The 23,624-nt window shown below is 37.6% G+C and overlaps 1 long non-coding RNA gene across 1 annotated transcript; it reads left to right on the forward strand.

Annotated features, from left to right (window-relative positions):
- Positions 1-629: 629 nt before the first annotated feature.
- On the forward strand, positions 630-21,297 carry LOC115830848. The gene is made up of 3 exons (XR_004026355.1): positions 630-802; positions 10,834-10,938; positions 20,972-21,297. It is a non-coding gene; the product is annotated as an uncharacterized LOC115830848 (long non-coding RNA).
- Positions 21,298-23,624: the final 2,327 nt, after the last annotated feature.

The following is a 23,624-nucleotide window of genomic DNA, read 5'->3' on the forward strand; positions in this document are numbered from 1 at the left end:
AAGGAAAGGATCCAGTTTCAGCTTTCTACATATGGCTAGCCAGTTTTCCCAGCACCATTTATTAAATAGGGTATCCTTTCCCCATTGCTTGTTTTTGTCAGGTTTCTCAAAGATCAGATAGTTGTAGATATGCGGCATTATTTCTGAGGGCTCTGTTCTGTTCCATTGATCTCTGTCTCTGTTTTGGTACCAGTACCATGCTGCTTTGGTTACTGTAGCTTTGTAGTATATTTTGAAGTCAGGTAGCATGATGCCTCCAGCTTTGTTCTTTTGGCTTAGGATTGACTTGGTGACGTGTGCTCTTTTTTGGTTCCACATGAACTTTAAAGTAGTGTTTTCCAATTCTGTGAAGAAAGTCATTGGTAGCTTGATGGGGATGGCATTGAATCTATAAATTACCTTGGGCAGTATGGCCATTTTCGCGATATTGATTCTTCCTACCCATGAGCAAGGAATGTTCTTCCATTTGTTTGTATCCTCTTTTATTTCACTGAGCAGTGGTTTGTAGTTCTCCTTGAAGAGGTCCTTCACATCCATTGTAAGTGTACCTTTAAAGCACCCAGTTCTGCCCTTCTATGTCTCAATAAAAGATAACACTGATTTCTCCCTCAGTTTCAGTTTTGTCTTTCAGCTCTATGGTAACTTGTGTGAGACATCTGTGCACAGCCCATCCAGCTGTGATTAAATTCCTGGTTTCAGTGTGTGTGTGTGTGTGTGTGTGTGTGTGTGTGTGTGTGTGTTTCAATTCAAAAATTAAAGGCAAATTCCTGTGGAAAGAGATACTTGGAAAACATCTGCAAATGTAAGTCATTCCCAAAGGGAAAAACATTACAATCATACTTTTAATTAGGGTCCCAAATGTTCAGTGACTCTAAGAGCACACTAGTAAATATTATTTTTACAATCTGATTAAATACTTGACTCGCATGAATAGGCCTAATTCTTTCTCATATTTCAAAGGGAGAGGGGCCTGAAGGGTCTTCTTATAAATGAAATGAATTTTACTTGTCCTACTTGCTGTGTTGAGCTACCTTGCAATACTGAGAAGAAGGATCAGTAGAATAGCAAAGCTTTTTATCATATTCCTGAAAATTAGGGCAACCCACCAGCTATCTGCATCTAGGATAGAAATCGGTTCAACAGTGTAATAGGAGTCACTGAGGCAGATTTCCTCCCCTCTTCCCCCATACCACATCTGAATGGGCTCATAGTGATGAACAAGGAGGAGAGAGACAACTGCATTCTCCCATCTGAACCCAAAGAAAGGTCTGGGAATGGTCTCGGTTTTGCTGTGGGCTAGGTTATATTTGATTATCTTTTTTCATAAAGAGCATTTCATTTTACCAAGTTTGCTGCTTGTGACCTTGTTTACTGCGAGTTAAATAACTGGATTTAAATATGTTCCAAGGTTTATCTTGGTGCACTTCTTGTTCACAAAGCCAAAGCACGTCTTAGGAGCAAAACAGCATTGTGGCCAAGTCTCCCCCATAAAAATACATAAAGGTTTATTATAGCGACTGAGTAAATAACTGGGGCCAAAGACCCAGACTTTCAGTGCCAATTGTAAGTGCTTTAGACATATTTTCCTCACAAACAAGTAACAGTTATTCCAGTATATATTTTCCTGGATTAAACCTGTGAATGGGCGTAACTGTTTCCTCTCAACTGGCAGCTCTATTGCCACTTAAAAATCTAACAAGTTTTTCCAATGCCACTTTCCGTATTACAATTACCAGCTGGATCTTAAGCTGAAGCTTCAGCTGTATGTTTACTTTAAATAGGGATATCTATCAAACCTGACCCTTGGTGTATGCATGTTCCTTTCTTAGGAAAAATCCCAAGGCCTTTGGCTCCATGCATGCTTGTGGAATTGCTGTCTGTAATGTGGAATGGGATGAGATATTGAATGGCTTGCTGTCCATCATTCTGTTATGGAATACCACTGTGAGTAATGTACTGGTGTCTCTTACATCCAACAGCTTTGCATTTGGAGCCCAATAATATTTATTCAAGTGTTGGACTGGCTGAACCATTAATACTTTGAGTCCAGTTCCATTGGGATTAAATAAACAGTGAAAGATATCAGCAATAGGAAAGGGAAAATAAAGAGTGGGAACTATTTTTCAAAATAAAAAGAAAGAAAAAGAAAAAATGTTGTTAACGAAAGGCCTGCTTTTCAGATGACACTTTTTTTTTCAAACCTATTTGCAAACTACCATGTCTGTTAATTGTTCTCAGATTGTGTTTTTCTATTATGTTCATATCTGATGAACCTGTAGGTTTTGACAATAAGTTGCTATAAGTAACTTCAGTTGAATTATAAGTAACTTTTCAGTAGAATTGTATCAGATTTGTATTTTAACTTCCAAGTACTTTGGGTCTGAGAAAGAATATATGATTTGAGATTTTTTTCATAAAGATCTACGGAAATAGATAAGGAAAATGTTGGCTCTGATAATTATAGATTCTGGTGGTGAGTGGAAAAGATAGGTCTGGCTCTGAGCCAGCCTCTGAGTGGCGTCTTGCTTCTGCACAGGCCCTGGCTATGTGAGTCTGAGCAGGGCTTACAGTTCCCTTTGCTTCAATTCGCATATATGCAAAATGGCAATAACAACTGTACCTACTACAGAGTGTGTTTGTGAAGGTCAAAATAATTGATACAGGCTAGGCATGGTGGCTCTTGCCTGTAATCCCAGCACTTTGGGAGGCCGAGGCAGGCGGATCATGAGGTCAGGAGATCGAGACCATCCTGGCTAACACGATGAAACCCCATCTCTACTAAATATACAAAAATTAGCTGGTGTGGTGTCACGCGCCTCTAATCCTAGCTACTCGGGAGGCTGAGGCAGGAGAATTGCTTGAACCCGGGAGGCACAGGTTGCTGTGAGCCAAGATCATGCCACTGCACTCCAGCCTGGGCAACAGAGTGAGACTCTGTCTCAAAAAAATAAAAAATAAAAAATAAATTGATCCATTAAAATGTTTAATATAGCATCTGGCATACACTAAATGCTTAATAAATATCAGCTATTGTCATTGCCATTTGAAGGTATGAAATGTGAGGACTCTCTCATCTTGAGAGTAACCTGTGCTGAGCTGGCTGTACTGACAGGACTCCCTAGACAAAGAAACAAAAGAAGGTGATAGAGGAAAAACGTTGGTAGCAGAAATAGAAAGTAGTAGAAAGTAGAATGGAGATCACATCTTAGGCACCAAAGTAAAATAACTCATTTAGGCAAATACCCTAATAAGTAAGCTCAATTTATTTCTTCATTTTAAATTGAGAATTCATTGAACTTTAAGTGAAGGTATAGGCATCCCTGCTTTAAATACTTGCACTGGGATGTAGACATATAGGAGGAAGGCAGGCTAGGAGTGTCCCAGTGCATTAATTTTGTATTTCATTTCCCATCTAGGGGCATACAATAGATCACCAGAAGGATCTTATAAAAGGAAAAAAATATTTTTCTGTAAAATAACTCAGTGATGAAGCCATTGACTATATCTTCCTGTACCAAACTGACACTGGGCATGAGATTTTAAAAGAATTACAGAAACATTGATAATCTAAAGACTGGATAACATACAGATAATAAGTTGAATTGTAAGCATAACAGAGACTATCCTCTTGTCTCTATTTCTTTCACTTGACTACTCCTTTGGAGTTTCCTCCACTAACTCCCTCACCCTCTATTCCCTTATATGCAGCTCTTCCAGGGAGTTCCTGACCCTTTTATGTCTATATAATCTATTTAATTCACACTCACAGCTCATTAGCAATAACTTCTCTCCTAAAATCCAGATATGAATTAATAATTCAGATCCAATGAATCCAGACCTTCTTTATAGCAGCAATGGTACTCATCTTCATTAAGTCTAACATCCAAATCCACTAGCTTTCCCTATAAATTAGAGACTTTGTCTGAATTCCCTGTTTCTGGAAACGACAAACAGGGTGGTTGCCTTAGGAACTCAATGTAACCCTTGATGCTTTATTTTTCTTCCCTTTCTTCAACCAATCCATTGCCAAAGTCTATAAAATTTTCCTCCACTATATCTTGTCCCTCACCCCTCTTTTCCATTCAAATGTCATCAATTCTAATATATGCCTTTAGGGATTCATTTGCATAGCTTTCCCTCCTGGACAAACTGCAAATGAGAGAGCTGATAAGACATATGATTCAATTTTGAAAGCTTCTTAATCTATTTTCTTGTTGCCCATCTTATCATTATCAAATTCATATTCTTGTGGTAGTTGCAAGAACTGCCATATTCATAGCACATACAATCCTATTCCTCCTTTGTTCAAAACCCTTAAATTGTTCATTGTTTATTTTAGATGTCCCCAACATTTTACCATATCACACATGGGATATTATGTGTTCATTCCAGTGATACAGTCTTGTGTGCTATTACAGGAATGACACTATAACTCCTTCCTTTTCTTTTCCATTCAAGGAAACATAGCAAAACACAAATCAGGGGTGGGACTGCCAGTGGATCCTTTCCCAGGGAAACAACAATTTAACTTGTGAAAGTTATTAAAAAAAAAAAACATGAAAAGCGTCTACAAATAGTCCCAAGGAAAAACAGGAAATAAAGAAACGTTTATTCAAGAAAATCTAGTGAACCTGAGAACAGCAAGAGTCCATGATATTTCAGTCAGAATTCACTCCATTAACCTCTACTATCCCCCATCTGTGTGTTAGAAAAACTTTAAGCCAGAAGCCCTACTCTCACATAGGTGTGGTCAGGGAGACAGGGGTACTCCCTTCCCCAGCCTCCTAGTCTGGAGCTATAGTTTCACTGTGGGAAGGGCAGACTGCTGACATTTCTCTTCCCCATTCTCTCCAACTCTCCCTTGCAGAAGCTCTCTTCCAGGCAGGAACAGCCAAGGGGACCAGGCTTCTCTAGTTTCACCCAGCCCTGACTTGTAGGATGGCTGGCAGGCTTTCAGGCATGGCAGACTGAGAATACTAAGCTCCTGATTGCCACAGCCCCAGTTCTCTCGTAGGGCAGAGGTTCCATGACTGGAGGGGCTGCCACCCCTTCCCATGCCCACTCACAGAGCAAGAGTGTCATTATCAGAAAGTGGTCCCCATTCCTAGCTCTAGCAAATTGATGTAGGATTTCTGTTCAGGAGAAAAGCAAGCCATAAAGGCAAAGAGTTTCACAGCTCTGCCTATAAAGACTGACTTCATTTGGGAAAAAGAGAGACGAATTCCATTGCATGTTCATTGTCTAAAATAATGGAGATTATTGTTGAAAAAATTAAAAGACCAGTAGATCTGATAAAGGCAAAATGGCAGAGCAGCCAAAAGTTTAACAGCGGGAACCAGAGACAATCAAGGTGAACTTCCCTGCGATTATAGACAATTCCACAGGTTAGGAGGGCTGCGTGTAAGCACTGGGTTGCACCCATTTGGGGGCAATCAGAGCAGAACATGGAGCTGACTTGAAAGCATTTCCAAATCTACCCATGTCACAGACAGACCCATCAACACAGGGAAGAAGTTTCACACAATTTCTGGCAAAAACTGACTGAACAATAAGCTACTCTGACCCAGGGTAACTCCTAGAAAGGTAGGCTTAAAAATGCTATCACAGACCCTAATAATGACATCTATGAAGAAACCACAGCTAACATTATACTTAACTGTGAAAAACTGAATGCTTTCTCTATAAGATTAGGAACAAGTCAAGGATATACATTTTTGGTACTTCTATTTAGAGGGCAATTAGGAAATACATACATACATAAATGGCACCCAGATTGGAAAGGAAGAAGCAAAACTATGCTATTTACAGATGACATAAAACACTAAGAAATCCCCCCAAAATTATTAGAGTTAATAAACGAGTTTTGCAGAGTTGCACTATATAAGACCAATATACAAAAATTAATTGTATTTCTATATTTTTGCAATACTATTCTGAAAATAAAATTAAGAAAACAATTCTATTTAAAGTAGCATCAAAAATAAGATACTTAGGTGTAAATTTGATAAAAGAAGCACAAGACTTGAAACTGAAAAATCATAAAACCTAACTGAAAAAGATAAAGTCTACATAAATGAAAAGGCACCCTGTGTTCATGGATCAGAAGACTTAATATTGTTAAGATGGCAATACTTTCCAAATTAATCTACAGCATCAATGCAATTCCTATTGATAGCCCAGCTGGCTTGTTTTGTTGAAAAAGACAAACTGATCTTAAAATTAATGTACACATACAAGGAACCCAGAATAGAAAAAATAATCTCAAAAAAGAGCAAAGTTGGAGGACTCACATTTCTAAATTTTTAAACTTACTCCAAGGCTTACAGTAATCAACACAGTATAGTACAGGCATAAGGATAGACATATATATCAATAGAAAATAATTGAGACTCTAGAAATTAAACACATTTATGGTCAATTGATTTCCAGAAGGGTGCCAAGACAATTAAATGCATAGGGGAAGGGAGTAGAGAATACTCTTTCCAACAAATATCCCTGGGACAACTGGATATCTGCAAACAAAAGAATAAATTTGGACACTTAACTCACCCATATGCAAAAATTAATTCTAAATGGACAATGATCTCAAACATAGAGGCTAAAACCATAAATCCACATAGAAGAAAACATAGGCATAATTCTTCAGGACCTTGGGTTAGGTTGGTTAGTTGACGATTTCTTAGACACATCATCAAAAGAACAAGCAAAAAAAATGTGAGACTACCAAAAGTTAAAATCTTTTGCGTTGCAAATTTGACCATCAAGAAAAAGACTACCAATAGAATTTGAGAAAATATTTGCAAATTATATATTTGATGAGGCACTTATATCCAGAATATATAAACAACTGTTTTTTTTTTGGTTTTGTTTTGTTTTAGAGATGGAGTCTCACTGTGTCACCCAGGCTGGAGTGCAGTGGCCGGATCTCGGCTCACTGCAAGCTCTGCCTCCTGGGTTCACACCATTCTCCTGCCTCAGCCTCCAGAGTAGCTGGGACTACAGGCGCCGGCCACCACGCCCGGCTAATTGTTTGTTTTTTGTATTTTCAGTAGAGACGGGGTTTCACTGTGTTAGCCAGGATGGTCTCGATCTCCTGACCTCGTGATCTGCCTGCCTCGGCCTCCCAAAGTGCTGGGATTACAGGCATGAGCCACTGCACCTGGCCTATAAAGAACTGTTAAACTCAATAATAAAAAGATGACTATCCAATTTTTAAATAGGCAAATATTTTGAATAGCTGTTTTTCCAAAGATATTCAAATGGCTAATAAACATATGAAATGATGCTCAGTAATCTTAGTCATTAGAAAAATAAAAATCAAAACAATGAGTTACCAATTCACATTTCCCATGTGAGGTATAACCAAGAGGACAAATAACAGTAGTCCCTTGGTATTCATGGGGGATTGGTTCCAGCGCCCTCCAACAGACACAAAATCCAAGGATGATCAAGTCCCATATATAAATAGAGGCTGAGGCAGGAGGACCACTTAAACCCAGGAGGCAGAGGTGGCAGTGAGCCAAGATCGTGCCACTGCCCTCCAGCCTGGCAACAGTGAGACTCTGTCTCAAAAAAAACAAAAACAAAAACTTATTCATAGCAACATTATTCATAATAGACAAAAGGGTAAACAACCTATATGTCTTATTAACTGATAAATGAATAAATGAAATGTTGTGTATTCATATAATGAAATATTGGAAATAAAAAGAAAGGAAGTATTGGTAAATACTACAACATGAAAACATTATGCTAAGGAAAAACAGCCAGTCACAAAAATACTATATAGATATAGTATGATGTCATTTATATGAAATGTGCAGAAAAACCAAGTTTATATAGATAGAAAACAGATTAGTGGTAGCTTATGGTTGAGGAGGTAAGGTAGGGGAAATGGGAATTGACTGCTAATGAGTGTTTTTTAGGAGTGACAAAATGTCCTAAAATTAGATTGTGATGATAGTTTCATAACCCTATGAATATACTAAAAAACATTAAATTGTGCCTTTTAAATGGGAGAATTTTAAATTTTACAGTTTAGATCTCACTAAAGCTTTTAAAAAATGCTAATTAGACCAAATAGAATTATTAAATGTGTAACTTTTTAATCTGCTCTAATCTTTTAAAAATATAAATTAAAACTTTCTCAAACACTTGAAATTTAGAATTTCTAATAATGTGCTAATTTATTCTCTTGAATTTTCTAGAACAGTGCTGTGCAATAAAAATATAATCTGAGTCAGTATGCAATTTTAAATTTTTAGTAAACATATTTTTAAAAGTAAAAAGAAACAGGTTAATTTTAGCAATCTATATTATTTAACCTTATCTATCTGAAATATTACTTCCATGCTTAATATAAACATTTTTAATAATATTTTGCATTCTTTTCAAATATATCTTTAAAAATATTTCACCTGTGTTTTATACTTACGACACATCTCAACTCCAACTAGCCGTACTTCAAATGCTCAATAGCTACGTGAAGTCAGGGGCTACCATATTAGACACTGCAAGTTCTAGATGGATTTTAATAAAATAAAACAGTAGTAGTTGTTGTATGTTCATTTTCTAATCTTCAAACCACTCTTCTTTTTCTTATCTTATTGCATGGACTAGGGTCTCCAGTAAAATGTTGGATAATAGTGGGGAGAACAGGTTTCCCCAGCATTGTTTCTTACTTTAATGAGTATGGTTCTTATGTTTCATGTTGAGCTTAAACTGACAAAATTACTGGTGATCTGCTTAATGGCGAATTTTAACATAGTACTGAGTATTACTGTCTACCTAATTATTGTCTAAACTCCATTTCCTTAGGGTGAGTTATTTCCTGTGATGTCTCTATTGTAAGCAGCCACTTACTCAAGTACTCCAGATAGCTCCAGAAAAACCTAAGATGGTTTAGCCCTGGTTCAGGCTGAGAGTCCTTCTACATAAACACATGAAAACCTTCACTAGATGCTAAATCAATAACCTAGTACTTTAAGCAATTCTCTTTTTAAAAAATGGAAATTTAATGAACAAAACGCAGGGATATTTGAACTGATGTACTTTATGATTTTTGGAAAAACAAAACAACACACACAAATTAAATTATCGTATTTAGAAAAATTAAATTAATTCTGAGAATAATTAAATTAATCCCCAGAGTCTTATTTATTTTTAGGCAGTTAAACAATTGAAAGGATATGTTTACTTTCCTGAAATTGTCTCAGTGGGAAAGGAAAGACTATTAAATGACAACTCTCTATGTAGATTCATAGCTGTTAAACATAATTAGTTTTAATATTTACTGCACATTGTTTCTATTTGTTATATAGAAAGAGAAAAATATGTTAAACAAAAGTGTTTTACATGTACATATATGTATATGTGTATATATATTGGTGTATATATTGGTATATAAATTGCAATATATGTATGCATATATATATATATATATATTGGTCTATACATATAAGACATCTTTGTTTAACATATTTTTTATCTTTCCATATAATGTATAGAAATAATGGACAGTTAATGTTAAAACTAATTATTTTTAATAGCTGTGAATCTTCATGGATAGTTGCCATTTGTCAGCCATTCCTAACGTTATAAGAAAATACAGTTATTAGGAAATAAAGTTATTGTTTATTATGGTTATTAGGTTGTAAGTTTATGCTGTAGTTTGAATATTATTTGTTTTTCTCCACCAAAATTCATGTTGAAATTTGATCCCCGATGTGTCAGTGTTTAAAGGTGGGACCTACTGGGTGGTGTTTGGGTTATGGGAGTAAGTTCCTCATAAACGGCTTGGTGCTGTTCTTGTAGTAGTGAGTTCTCACTTTCCTAAGACTGGATATGTTCTCCTAGGAATGGATTAGTTCCCTCAAAAATGGGTCGTTATAAAGCCAGGATGCTCCTCAGGTTTTCCTCCTCTTTGCATGTCCCCTCCTTTTTTTTTTTTTTTTTTTTTTTAATATACCTTCTCTGCCATGTTGTAATGCAGCATGAATGCCCCCACCAGAAGACAGATCCCTGACCTTGATCTTCTCAGCATATAGAACTATGGGCTAAACAAACCCCTTTTCTTCCTAAATTACCCAGACTTAGATATTCTTTTATAGCAATAAAAATGGATTAAGACAGTTTATAAGATGAAAAATATACAAACTTTGTATTCACAAATTAGTAGGGCTTTAATTTAATTAATTTTTTTTTTTTTGAGACTGAGTCTCACTCTGTCACCCAGGCTGGAGTGCAGTGGCGCGATCTCTGCTCACTGCAACCTCTGCCTCCCACGTTCAAGCTATTCTTTTGCCTCAGGCTCCCGAGTAGCTGGGCTTACAAGCATGCGCCACCACACCTGGTTAATTTTTGTATTTTTAGTAGAGATGGGGTTTCGCCATGTTGGCCAGGCTGAACTTGAACTCCTGACCACAGGTGATCCTCCTGCCTCAGCCTCCCAAAGTTCTGGGATTAGAGGCATGAGCTACTGCACCCACCCAGGGCTTTAATTTTGCATCACTTTACCTTATAACTCAAACCCATATTAAATGGTTTCTGTACATATTAAGGGCTCTGTAGGCTCTATGACCAAAAGTAAGAGAAAAGCAAAATTTGTTTCATATTTTCAGAAAAAATAGAATAGACAAGGACAATATTTCACATTTTCCTTTGTAAGGAACTGCATCCACATTTCATCCAAATTGGTTTCTCTAATCCATTCAGTATTTTTGTTTCATACCTGCTTTGGGATACAGGTTTGATACATATAAAAATTATTCTATTGGCTTCTGCTTGCAGGAAGATAAAATTAACATAATTCTCCTATTTCTCCACTAAATACAGCTAAAAACTCTGGACATTTTATATGAAACAAGCATAAGAAGACTCCAAAAGGTAGAGACAAGGCAGAATTGCTGGGGAACTTGAGACCAAAGGAACAACACATTAGTAAGTTCTCCAGGCATGCTTTCTGATTCACATATCCTTAAATTGAAGCTGAAGAAGTAACCTGGAAATGTTTTTCAATAAAATTGACAAACTTCTAGCAAGATTGATGATATAGTTAGGACACTTGTGCCCTTCAGATCTCATGTTGAAGTTCAATCCTGAGGGTTGGAGGTGGGACCTAGTGGGAGATGTGTGAGTCATGAGGGCAGACCCCTCCTGAATGGGTTGGTGCCATGATTATGGTAATGGGTTCTCACTCTATTAGTTCACATGAGACCTGATTGTTACAAAGAGCATGGCCATTCCTCCTCTCTTCTTCTCGCTCCCTTTCTCACCATGTGACATGCCTGCTTTCTTTCCTCTTTTGCCATAATTGAAAACTCCCTGAGGCTCTCACTAGAAGCAGATGCTGGTGCTTTACTTCTTGTACAGCCTGCAAAACCATGAGCCAAATAAACCTCTTTTCTTTATAAATTACTTAGCCTTAGGTATCCCTTTACAGCAATGCAAAACAAACTAAGAAAAGTGACAAAGAATAAAAGAGAGAAGATAAAAATTACCAATACCAGAAATAAAACAGGGAATATCCTTATAGTCTCTCCAGACATTAAAAGGATAATAGGGGAAAACAATGAACATCTCTATACACGTATGTTTGACAACTTCAACAAAATGGACTAAACCTTCAAAAAACACACAAACTATCAGCAATTCACCCAATAGGAAAGATACATATATATATATATATATATATGTTTTTTTCTTTTTCTTTTTGAGATGGAGTCTCACTCTGTTGCCCAGGCTGGAGTGCAGTGGCACAATCTCGGCTCACTGCAACCTCCGCCTCCCAGGTTGAAGCAATTCTCCTGCCTCAGCCTCCCGATAGCTGGGACTACAGGCACACATGGCCACATTTGGCTAATTTTTTGTGTTTTTAGTAGAGATGGGGTTTCACTGTGTTGCCCAGGTTGGTCTCGAACTCCTGAGCTCAGGCAATCTGCCTGCCTCGGCCTCCCAAAGTGCTAGGATTACAGGCATGAGCCACCGTGCCCAGCCAAAAGAGATAATTTAAATATAACTTTACTATTAAAGTAATTGAATTCATAATTGTAAAACTCCCCAAAAGAAATCTGCAGGCCCAGATAATTTCACCAGAAAATACCCATAATTGTTTAAAGAAAAATTAACACCAATTCAACTCAAAGTGTAAAGTATGACGAGTGATCACTTCACAATTTATTTTATGAAGTTATCATTACCCTGTTGCCAAAAATCAGAGAAAGTCAGTACAAAGAAAGAAACAAACAAATGAAATGACAATTTAATATCCCTAATAAATATAGATGCAAAAATTCTTAAAATATTAGAGAGAGAATTCAGCAATATATAAAAAGAATTATACACCATGACTACAGGAGATTTATTCTAGGAATTAAAGCCTGGTTCAATATTTAAAAATCAATCAATGTAATCTACCATGTCAATATGTTAAAGAAGAAAAATTACAGGACTATATTAATCAATGCAGAAAAAATTTAATAAAACTTAATAGCCATTCAAGATAAAATCTATCAGAAAAATAGGAGTAGAGGAGAATTTCTAAAGTTGATAAAAGACATCTGCAAACATCTTACAGGTGACATATGCTTAATGGTACACACACACACATACACACACCCCTCCCAGAACTAATAAGTTTGATCAGCAAGGTCTTAGGACACATGATAAACATACAAAACTCATCTGTATTTCTCAATACTAGCTATAAACATGTGGGTGCAATGGAATTAAAAATATGCTTCCACTTGCAATCACTCAAGAAAATAATAGAATACTTAGGTGAAAATCTAATAAAACAAACATATATAGGACTTACATGATGAAAACTACAAAATTCTGAGGAAAGAAATCAAAGAATATCTAAATAAATCAAGAGATGTACCATGTTTATGGATTGAAAAACTCAACTAAATGTGAGCAAGGACACAGAGAAACTGAGTTACTGATGCATTGCTTCTGGGAATGTAAAATGGCACAACTGCCCTGAAAAGTCATAATTTCTTTAAAAATTAAACATTCAACTACAGTATGACCCACATTTTTTTCTCCTGGACATTAATATGAGATAAATGAAAATCCGTGTTCACACAAAAACTCATACATGAATGTGTATAACAGCTTCATTCACAGTAGCCCCAAACTGGAACAACCTGGTGTCCTGCAGTGGGTTAGCAGTTAAATGGAATCATACTCAGCAATAAAAAGCAACAGACAAATGATTTACACAACAACCTGAATGAATCTTCAGAAAATTATGATGAGTATATATTTACCTAATGGTATCTCTGTACACCGTTTATATAACATTCTTGAAATGATAAAGTTAGAGAAATGGAGAACAGATTAGTGTTTCCAGTGGTTAAGGAGGAGTTGCAGGTCAGAGAGAAGTAGGTGTGGCTGCAAAAGGGCCACATGAGCGATCCTTGTGGTGACAGAAATGTTATGTATCTTGCTTATAAAATCAATATCATGGCTATGATACTGAATTTATAGTTTTGCAAAATGTTACCACTGGTCGAACTTGAGTAAAAGGTATGCAGGATCTCTCTGCATTTCTCTGTATTCTTTCTTCTTTTTTTTTTTTTTTTTTGAGACGGAGTCTCGCTCTTTCGCCCAGGCTGGACTGCAGTGTGGCGCTATCTGGGCTTACTGCAAGCTCCACCTCCCGGGTTCAGGCCATTCTCCTGCCTCAGCCTCCCGAGTAGCTGGGACTACAGGCACCCGCCACTGCGCCCAGCTAATTTTTTGTACTTTTAGTAGAGATGGGGTTTCACCATGTTAGCTAGGATGGTCTCAATCTCCTGACCTCGTGATCCTCCTGCCTCGGCCTCCCAAAGTGCTGGGATTATAGGCGTGAGCCACTGCGCCCGGCCTCTGAATTATTTCTTACAGCTACATGTGAATCTACAATTATTTCAAAATAAAAAGTCTATTTAAATTTTAAATATATGCCATTGAATATAGGTACCTAATCAGAAGCCTATAGACTATGAATAAAACTGTAACTTTCATTAGTTGGGGATTCTAATAATCACAATTGAGGAAGATTGAGAAGTTTTTAAAAACAAAAAGTTGTAAGGAAAATAAATAAAATGTCTTACAGGATAGATTAAGTAGCACAACTCTTTTTATCTCTGTCACTTAGGTTGAGGAAATCTGAGGCTGATGCACTCTAGAACCTTGAAATTTTAATTCTCTGAGACTTCAAGGTTTTGTAGAAGTGACCCATTCTTCTTTAAGGTAGACTGGTGGCAAGAGGTACCAGCTTTAGAAACACAATTATGGCTATCTCTCGGCTATAGTCCAGGGCTGACAATAAGAGATGCTGTTACAGAGCTGGGCTCTCTAGCAGCAATGAGATGACAGAAGCACAAATAATTAAGCCCAGGTGATGACACCTTAGCATCAGAAGGAAAGTGATCACAATTATCATAATAAATGGCAAGGTCAGAATGGCAGTCTTGGAACCTGACCCACAAAGAGTATGGAGATGGTTAATTGAACATTGAAGTCCAAGGGCAAAATAGATCAGTGGCCAAGAAGGGTACTGTTTATTCTTTATTGTAATAAGAAGAAATCAAGAATGGATAATCAGAAGGCTGAGACCAGCCAGCCCAAGAAAAAGTCATAAATCCTTTGCTTAATTTCCAGGCCTGAACCAATTATAATATTTAAATTCCACTGACTGAGGGGGAGGCTAAGTATAAATGAAGAAAGGCTTTGCAATACCAAGGCAAGTATGGATTGAAAGGATTTCCCAGTTCTTATAAAGCTATTTACAGTAGTCACCCCTTATCTGCAGTTTTGATTTCCAGTTTCAGTTACCTGTGGTCAACCAAGATTTGAAAATATTACATGGAAAATTCCCGAAGTGAATAATTCATAAGTTTTAAACTGCAGGCTATTCTAAGCAGTGTGGATCATCTTTTTGTCTAGTGTATTCACTCTGCTTATACTACCTGCCCATTAATCACTTAATAATCATCTTGGTTACTAGATAGACTGTTGCAGTATGGCAGTGCTTATGTTTAAGTAACCCTTATTTTACACAATAATGGCCCCAAAGCACAAGAGTAGTGATGATACCATATTGTTATAATAGTTCTATTTTATTATTATTGTTGTTAATTTCTTATTGCACCTTATTTATAAATTAAACTTTATCATAGTTATATATGTATAGAAAAACGTATAGTACAGGTGATTCCAGACTAATGATCTTTCAACTTATGATTTTTTGAATTTATAATGGTGCCAAACATCACAGTTTTGACATAAAGTACAGTATTCATGAGATTTTGACTGTACAATGGCACTAAACTATCACAATGTTGACATAATGTACAATAGCCAATAAATTACATGAGATATTAAGTACTTTATTATAAAATAGGCTTTGTGTTAGATGATTTTGCCCAATTGTAGGCTGATGTACGTGTTCTGAGAATGTTTAATGCTAGAATAACCTATGATGTTTGGTAGGTTAGGTGTATTAAATGCATTTTTCACTTACAATATTTTCAACTTACAGTGGATTTACTGGGATGTAATTGTACTGTAAGTTGAGGGGCATCTGTATATATAGGCATTGGTACTATCCATAGTTCCAGACATCCACTGGGGGTCTTACAATGTATCCCCCATTACTGTACTCAGATAATCACATACTGGAGTAAGAAAAATACTAAAATATTTTGAGGATAGTTGGATACTAGGTCCAAATCGTCACTGATACTGAGGAACCCAAAGTGTTATTGTGGCCACTGTTACTGTTGGGACCTGCAGGAGCCAGATAATAAATGGAATCCTGTCACAAGATAAAAAGGAAATGGATCTGCTGGATCCATGGACATAACTTTAAACACTTCCCTTGTCCCAAAATGCAGAGTTGGAAACAACATACTTGTAATGGTACAACTCGGGAAGACTAAGTGGAGGCCCTATAATTGCCCCTATCTCAACCAAGATATTAAATCCAAAATAATACAATATCCCTGGAACATTAGGTAATAATTAGTGTCAACCATAAAAATTTAAAGGATGTAACCTTGATCATCACCATCATGTCACCATATAATTCAGTATTCTGGCCTCTCCAAAAAAAAAAAAAAAAAAAAACAACAGTAGGATACTGGAAGATGACTTACAATGGTTATAAACTTAAACAAGTAGTAGCCTTGATTGGAACTGATGTGACAAGTATGGTACCTTTGCTGAAACAGAGGGCAAGGGCACTGTAAATGGCCATTGATCTGATGAATGCAACATTTTCCATCCATATCAGCAAAAAGAATTAAAAATAGTTTATATTCACATGTTTAGAGGTATCATATAACAAGGTCATATTGGTACATATAATTTTAATCAGCCAACGTGAGCATGAAGTTGTAGGGTCCTGCAAGACTTGGTAAGATACATGGTGCTCTACAGTAAGAGGTAATTCCTACAAATATTCAGTGAAGATTTAAAGAGTTTGGTGGTCTGGGACATAGTAGGATATTTCCTCCAAAGTAAAGGACAAAGTAATACATTTCAAAACACCCAATAACCCACAAAAAAAGCATAATACAATGGCACAGCACTGTATTCACTCTTGGGAATGCTGCAGTGACCCATTTACAGTGTGACATAGAAAACTACCAGATTTCACTGGGATCCAGAGATAGAAAGAGCTCTGTTTCTGTGATGCAAGCAGCCCTGTCATTTGCTCCCTATGACCCATCTGGTGTCTGTGTGGGAAGATATGCTGTATCGGATTTATGGCAACCAACCCTAAGTCTCTGGAGCAAGGCCATGCCATCTAAAGCCCAGAAACATGCACCATTTTAAAATCAGGTCCTGGTAGCATCTGGTCATGGGGCATCAAATGGCCACACTGGCAGAACTATGTGTCTTGATTTGGCTTCTGCCAGATTCACTAAGTCATAAGAAGTGGGGCCAGACACACTTCTTCGTAAGACAGAGTGGTACATTCAGGAGTAGACATAAGCAGGTCCCAAGTAAGCTGCATAAGTAGGTGCCACAGAATTCCAAGTCGTCTACCATCATTGCACTACCTCCTCACCCTCAGGTCATGCTATGGCCATGCTGAGAGTCCCATGTGAGTAGCTCATGAAGGAGGAAAATGGTCGAGCTTGGTTTAAAGATAGTTCAGCCCAGTAAGTGAAAGCTGAAAAGGAACTCTTCCTAAGCCTCAGTCCTACTCAGGGAGGGCCTTGAAAGGTGGCAATAAGCAGAAATCCTCACAATAAATAGTTTTCAATGGTACATATTGTCATGCACTTTGTGTGAGAACAGAAGTGGCCTTAGGTAAAGAAAATATATGGCTACATGGTCCAGGTTCTGGAAGGAAGGTTAGAAGCTCAGAGAGCAGGAGGTCTGGGATAGAATCCTGCAGATGGATTTATAGGTGTGAGCATGGAGTATAAATACCTTGGTATTACATGTTAACACTTATCAAAGAGCACATGTTAAATAAGGGGCCATGAACCAGTAAGTACATCAAATGGCCCAGTGACCTGATGTCAACTACCCTCTCCTGTCCTCGCACAATAAGCTTGTGAATGTAGTAGCCAGGGTAGCAGGAATGGAAGCTACACATAAAGCCAAAAGTAAGAGTTCCCACTGACCAGGGCCCATCCAGCCTTTGCCTCTGCCTATTATCTAACCTGTCAACAATAAGAACCAGTGCTGAACCCCCATTATGGCACCATCCATCAAGTTCAATCAGCTACTTGTGGCAAGTTCATTACATTGTACTCCTTCCACTCTGACAGAGGGCGGCAGTTTATCTTCACTGAGATTAACACTTATCTGCCTTTCCTGCCCACAGGATCTTTTCCAGCACCTCTACTCAGGGACTTAGAGATTGATCCACTGACACTGGTTTCTTCATAATATTACCTCAAAACAAAGGACCCACTCTACAGTAAAAGAGATACAGAAATGGGCATAAGACTATGGAATCCACTGGTCCTATCGCACTGGTCCTGCATCACCCAGAAGCTGCCAGCTTGACATGGCATGAAAACACCTTTTGAAGATGCACCTAGAGTGCCAACCAGAATATGTATCTTGAATGTTTGGTGTCTTTCAGGACAGCATATACACTCTAAATCAGTGACCATTTTATGGTACTGTGTCCCTAATAGGTAGAAAATATGGGCTTGGGAACCTAAGAGTAAAAGTATAAGCAGCCTTGTTTATCATCATTCCCATGGTACCCATGTGAGGGACTGGTGTGTCCTGTACCTAAAACTTTAATCTCTTATGGGTCTGGATTTCCTTGTTCCCAGAGGGGAAATGCTTCCACCATGGTATACTTATACTACAAAGAGAAATCCACTAATTGGTGAATGCTTCCAAATTTTTAAATGACTGTTCAAGGCTATGAATTTTATCCATTCATTGTTCTCCAGATTCCAAAATATGTAAAAGCTACTAACCATAGTGAACATTAGTGAAAACAATTCTGAAAATTCCTCACTTTAGTATCCAAGTTCTAAGAAAAGATTCTAGCATCTCATAGATTATCAGTATTGGATGAATGAATGAATGAATGAATGAACGAATAATTTGCAATAAACATAAAGTGGGTGAAAAACACAAATATAGAGTGTGTGACAGTCTTTTGGAATGTTGAACTTCTATTGGAACTAAAAATACAGATTGCTACTCTAGGGTCATAAAAAATACATTTACTGTAGTGAAAAAAGGCAGAAATCGCAAATGAGATGTTGGCTTAAAAATGCACAATTCACTGGACTAGCTCAGGTGCTCTGTTGTCATTCTTATCAGCAGTAATAACAGTGTTACTACTAACTAGTATTAGCAGAATATAATTAACATTGATATTTTAGTGCTAATGCTGGATTTTTATGGTATTCAACTTAATAAAAAAATCTGTAAATAGAAAAAATACACAATTCATTAAATGTCCTCATTCATATCATAAAAATATAAAGAAATAAAGTAGTTGTTACAGGTATCACCATTATAAATTGACATTTTGGAATACTATAAGATGCAAAAACAAAGACAAAAAGTAGAAACTAGACTGGGCATTGTGGCTCATGCCCGTAATCCCAGCACTTTGGGAGGCCAAGGTGGGTTGATCACAAGGTCAGGAGTTTGAGACCAGCCTGACCATCATGGTGAACCCACGTCTCTACTCAAAATACAAAAATTAGCCAGGCGTGGTGGCGCACACCTGTAATCTCAGCTACTTGGGAGGCTGAGGCAGGAGAATTGCTTGAACCCAGGAGGCGGAGGTGGAGGTGGAGGTTGCAGCAAGCTGAGATCACGCCACTGCACTCCAGCCTGGGTGACAGAGCCAGACTCCAGCTCAAAAAAAAAAAAAAAAAAGAAACCTTCATAGTGTATATGACTACCACTCAGGCTTTAGTCAATACAATGCTCATGACATAGAAATTGTAAGGTATGTCTTTCTTTTTTCATATCATTGCAGACATGGCTTACCATTTGTTTTCTTCTAAAAGGTATAACGTTAAACTAAGTATTTGTTATCACTGTCGGGACCTTTAACTAAAATTTTATATTTTTCAAATTTTTGGTAAAAACCTAAATAAAAAGATAAAAATGTAATTTTTACTAGTTATCCTTTATATCCCACCACATCATACCTATCTATTAGTGTTCATTTATTTATTTAATAAATAGTTAAGTAGCACCCACTAATTGCCAGGTGATAAATATCCTAAGCACTTTACCAAAATTAACTTATGTAACTCTCATAGCATTATGTGGATGACTTTCCCCACTTTACAAAAAGAAAACTGGAATACAAACAGATTAAGTGCCCAAGGTCACAAAGTAGCAAGTGGGAGGTGGGATATGAACATAGGCAGTCTCCCAAGTCCATGCTCTTTAAGGCTATGCTGCGTTTCCTCTCTAAGTATCTGATTCCAAGGTAAACTTGAATAAATTATATAAGTATTTAAGTGGATGATAACTAATTTCATGTTGTTCTCCCTTCTAAACATCTATTATTTTAACTAGCTCTGTCAATGCACTCAATGGGGATTCAACTTCCTAGCATATGGATGGCATATCTGCCAGTGGGAGGAGAGGACAAGAAGTTTGGGGAGGGGAAGGAGAGCAAGGGAGCGAGGGAGTGCTTCGTTCTGAGCACTTCTCAACACATATCCAGACCCCATTCTTATTAGTAAACAGAAACAAATACTACCATTTCTTGAGGATATATACCTAGAGTCATGCTCACCTTTTATGCTCATGGTTGTGGTTTTTTTGGGGGTGGGGGATGGGGACAGAGTCTTGCTCTGTCACCAAGGCTGGAGTGTGGTAGCGCAATCATGGCTCACCACAGCCTCAATCTCCTGAGCGCAAGTGATCCTCCCACTTCAGCCTCCCAAGTAGCTAGGATTTCAGTCATGCACCACCCTGCCTGGCTAATTTTTGTATTTTTTGTAAAGATGAGGTTTCTCCAGGTTTCTCAGGCTGGTCTCAATTCCTGGACTCAAATGATCCTTGGCCTCCCAAAGTGCTGGGATTCCAGGCATGAGCCACCACACCTGGCCTTATGCTCATGTTTATTACCTCTTAATTCTCACAGCTTTGTAAGAGTTAGTTCTCTGTTCCCTAAAACAAGTCCCCCATTTTATAAGGGAGATAATTGAGGCTGAGAGAGCATCAGTGACTCTCTAAAGTCATCCAGGTGTGTCTGACTTCAAAACGGCTCTGTCCTCCTGTGCTGGCTACCATCTATGCTGCTGAGGAAATTGATTTCACTGCCATTTGTTACCGTCTCCTCATGGCTCAGCCTGACTTTTGTTGGAGTCATGCTTTGGTTTGGGTTTCTCTTTTGCTCTGTGGTTTTGGCACAGTCCCTAAATATGCCTTATTTATTCCATCCATATGGCAGTTTTCATTTGATGGCACACAGTTTGCAGTCTTAGAGGATGGCTCACGTTTGCATTTTGTGTTACTCTTATAGATCAGTCTGATATTCACCACCCAGTTCTCCAGGTGGAAGAATAATCAAAGAGCCTTGGGGGAAAGAGGGATTCTCAGGGTTGGCCTTGTGGCCTTCCTATACGATGGAAGATGTGAAGGCTGGATTTGATAATGAAGAGTCTTCTTTGTGTTCTCTCATTATTTATGCCACATCTGCCTCTCAGCATTTGTGTCAATGAGTCACTGTAATTACAGCCGTTGGATAATTTCCTCCGTTTTACAACACAAACCCGACTGTGTGAGTGCTCTATCAGGGAAAAACATTTATTTCCTTGCAGCACCATCAGGCAGCAAGGTCCAGCTTTCTTGAGACGTGGTTATTAGCCAAGTCAGATGAAATGGCTTCTGTTCTTACGCACGCTAACTGAAAGTGAGACTTGAGGAGCTTAGCTGACTACGGAGACACAAAGGATCAGAATTCTTTTTTCTATATAAAAGCCAGAATTTTGACTGAGGATCTTGCTTAAAAACTGATTTATGGAAAAATGAACTATGCTGACCCTGAAATGGAGGGGTGGGGGTGAACTGGGGAGAATCACACTTCACTGTTTCTGTTCACTAGTACCCCCACCACAAAACAAATAAGTAGCTCCTACCATCTAGCAAGATGTTATAAGGCAAAAATATCTGGTTTAATTAAATATAAAAAGAATTCTTGAAAGCTGTATGTATGATAGAACCTAGGTGTTTTCAGTTCCTGTATCCTCTTGCTTGTTCATTGCCTAGTTCCCAAGATGAATTAAAAAACACTGAGTCTGGAGCAGAAACTCTTCTTTGCCAAAAGACAGAACTAATCTTGTAATTCTACCACATTGCAGGAGGAGAAAAGAGAACTTATATGTTATGATATTCTTTTTTGATTAATGCTATGGGTATTCATGACTGAAGAGCAATCCATCATTCTATTTGTGACTCACTAGGTGAATCGCGAGGCACTATAAACCAGCCCTTATTTAACTGTGTTTTATGTTTTCTCCAGGAAAATACAAATTTCCATTTCTACCCCTAGCACTGTATTACACTAAAGACTGCAAAAAGCAAATGAGGCCACAAAGAAATGGAAAAAGAAAAATAATGTTAAGATATTTTTGAAGATATCCAGAGAGAATGTTTTCTTGTTGCTAACATGGAGGCAATGCTTGTCTTCCACATCTAAGTTGAAGAGGCTGGCTGTCCATGTGATTTGAGATCACCTAAGAACTGACCATAAATGTCCATCCTTCACTTTCACTCTTTCTTAGTCCCACAAGGTTTTACCTCTAGAATGTCGTTGTTAAAATTCAACCTAGGAGGATTCACAGACTAATGCCTCCACTTCCATTAGTATGGATCATTTCTGTAATTTTCTAACTTTTCTTTTTTTCAAAACAGATCACTTTCTCAAAAGAAAGTATAAGGCAGAACCCTAATACAGGTTGAGTATCCCTAATACAAAAATGTGAAATTTAAAATGCTCCACAATCTGAAAGCTTTTGAGCACTGACATCATGCTTGAAAAAAATTGCATATTGGAGCATTTTAGATTTGGGGTTTTGGATTAGGGTTGCTTAACCAGTAAGTATAATGCAAATATTCCAAAATAAAAAAATTTTTGAAACACTACTGATCCCAACATTTTGGATAAGGTACACTCAATCTGTATTACAAAATAAAAAGGGATGGAGATGTTCTCTGTTTGAAAAGACCAGATTGGAGAGTTCCCAGTTACCCTGAAAAAATACTTCCCAGATGTGACTGTGAGACCCATCCATGAGACATTACCACTCTATGAAACATACTTTTAAAAGCACTGAAATAATGTTTGGCTTGGGAAAAGATAACTGAACCCTGTGAGAATCCAAACTAAGTGACCATCTTGTAGCGGGGCAAAAAGGCAGGTAGACAGGAAGGAAGGATGAGCAGTGGAAGGTGATGCCAATGCGGACAGTTCTCAGTGGGAGCCACAGTAAGGCCACTGGAGTTGGCATTCAACCATCAATGCAGGTATTAACAGTGGGTTTTCACTAGCGTCATGGGAATCCTTAAGCATTTCCAACTCCTAATCTCATGCCTAAGTTTTGGATGCCAATGATCTCTAACCCACATGTGATCATCTTCCCAGGGTTTTATGTGGTCTTTTCTGATGTGCTGTGCTTGGAGAAAGTGAGAAAGCAACACAGAGAAACTGCACACCAGGGAGGCATATTATAAAGTAGTTTAAATGGGAGTTTATCCTAGCTTCAGGCCATGCCTCACTAACGGAGAAGCAGGAAAAAATCAAGAGAGGTATGGTATTTTTAGGATGTACCCAGACAACTTTATGTCTGAGATAAAAATAAAATCTCAGAGAACTCTAATAACCCTCAGCAACTTTCAGCAGAGCATTAAGCTCTAAAGACCAAAATCTTTATTTGATAAGTAAAGGATATCAGTAAATATTAAAATTACTAGGTGTGTTAAATAAAAACTGTGAACAAACAAGTTTGTTTTTTTTTTCTTCGAAAGTGGCTTGGCTTTTCTTGTTGGGAGCTCAGAAAAGCTTCCTTGTGATCACCCCCTTTTAGGTAAGAATTATTCTTCATGGTTAAAAAACAAAAAATGTGTTTTAACTGGGGTAATGTAGGTTAAAATTGCTCCAAGCAATTTTGTATAAT

The sequence above is a fragment of the Nomascus leucogenys genome, chromosome 17, assembly GCF_006542625.1.
Source record: "Nomascus leucogenys isolate Asia chromosome 17, Asia_NLE_v1, whole genome shotgun sequence".
In the NCBI taxonomy this organism is placed as follows: Eukaryota; Metazoa; Chordata; class Mammalia; order Primates; family Hylobatidae; genus Nomascus; species Nomascus leucogenys.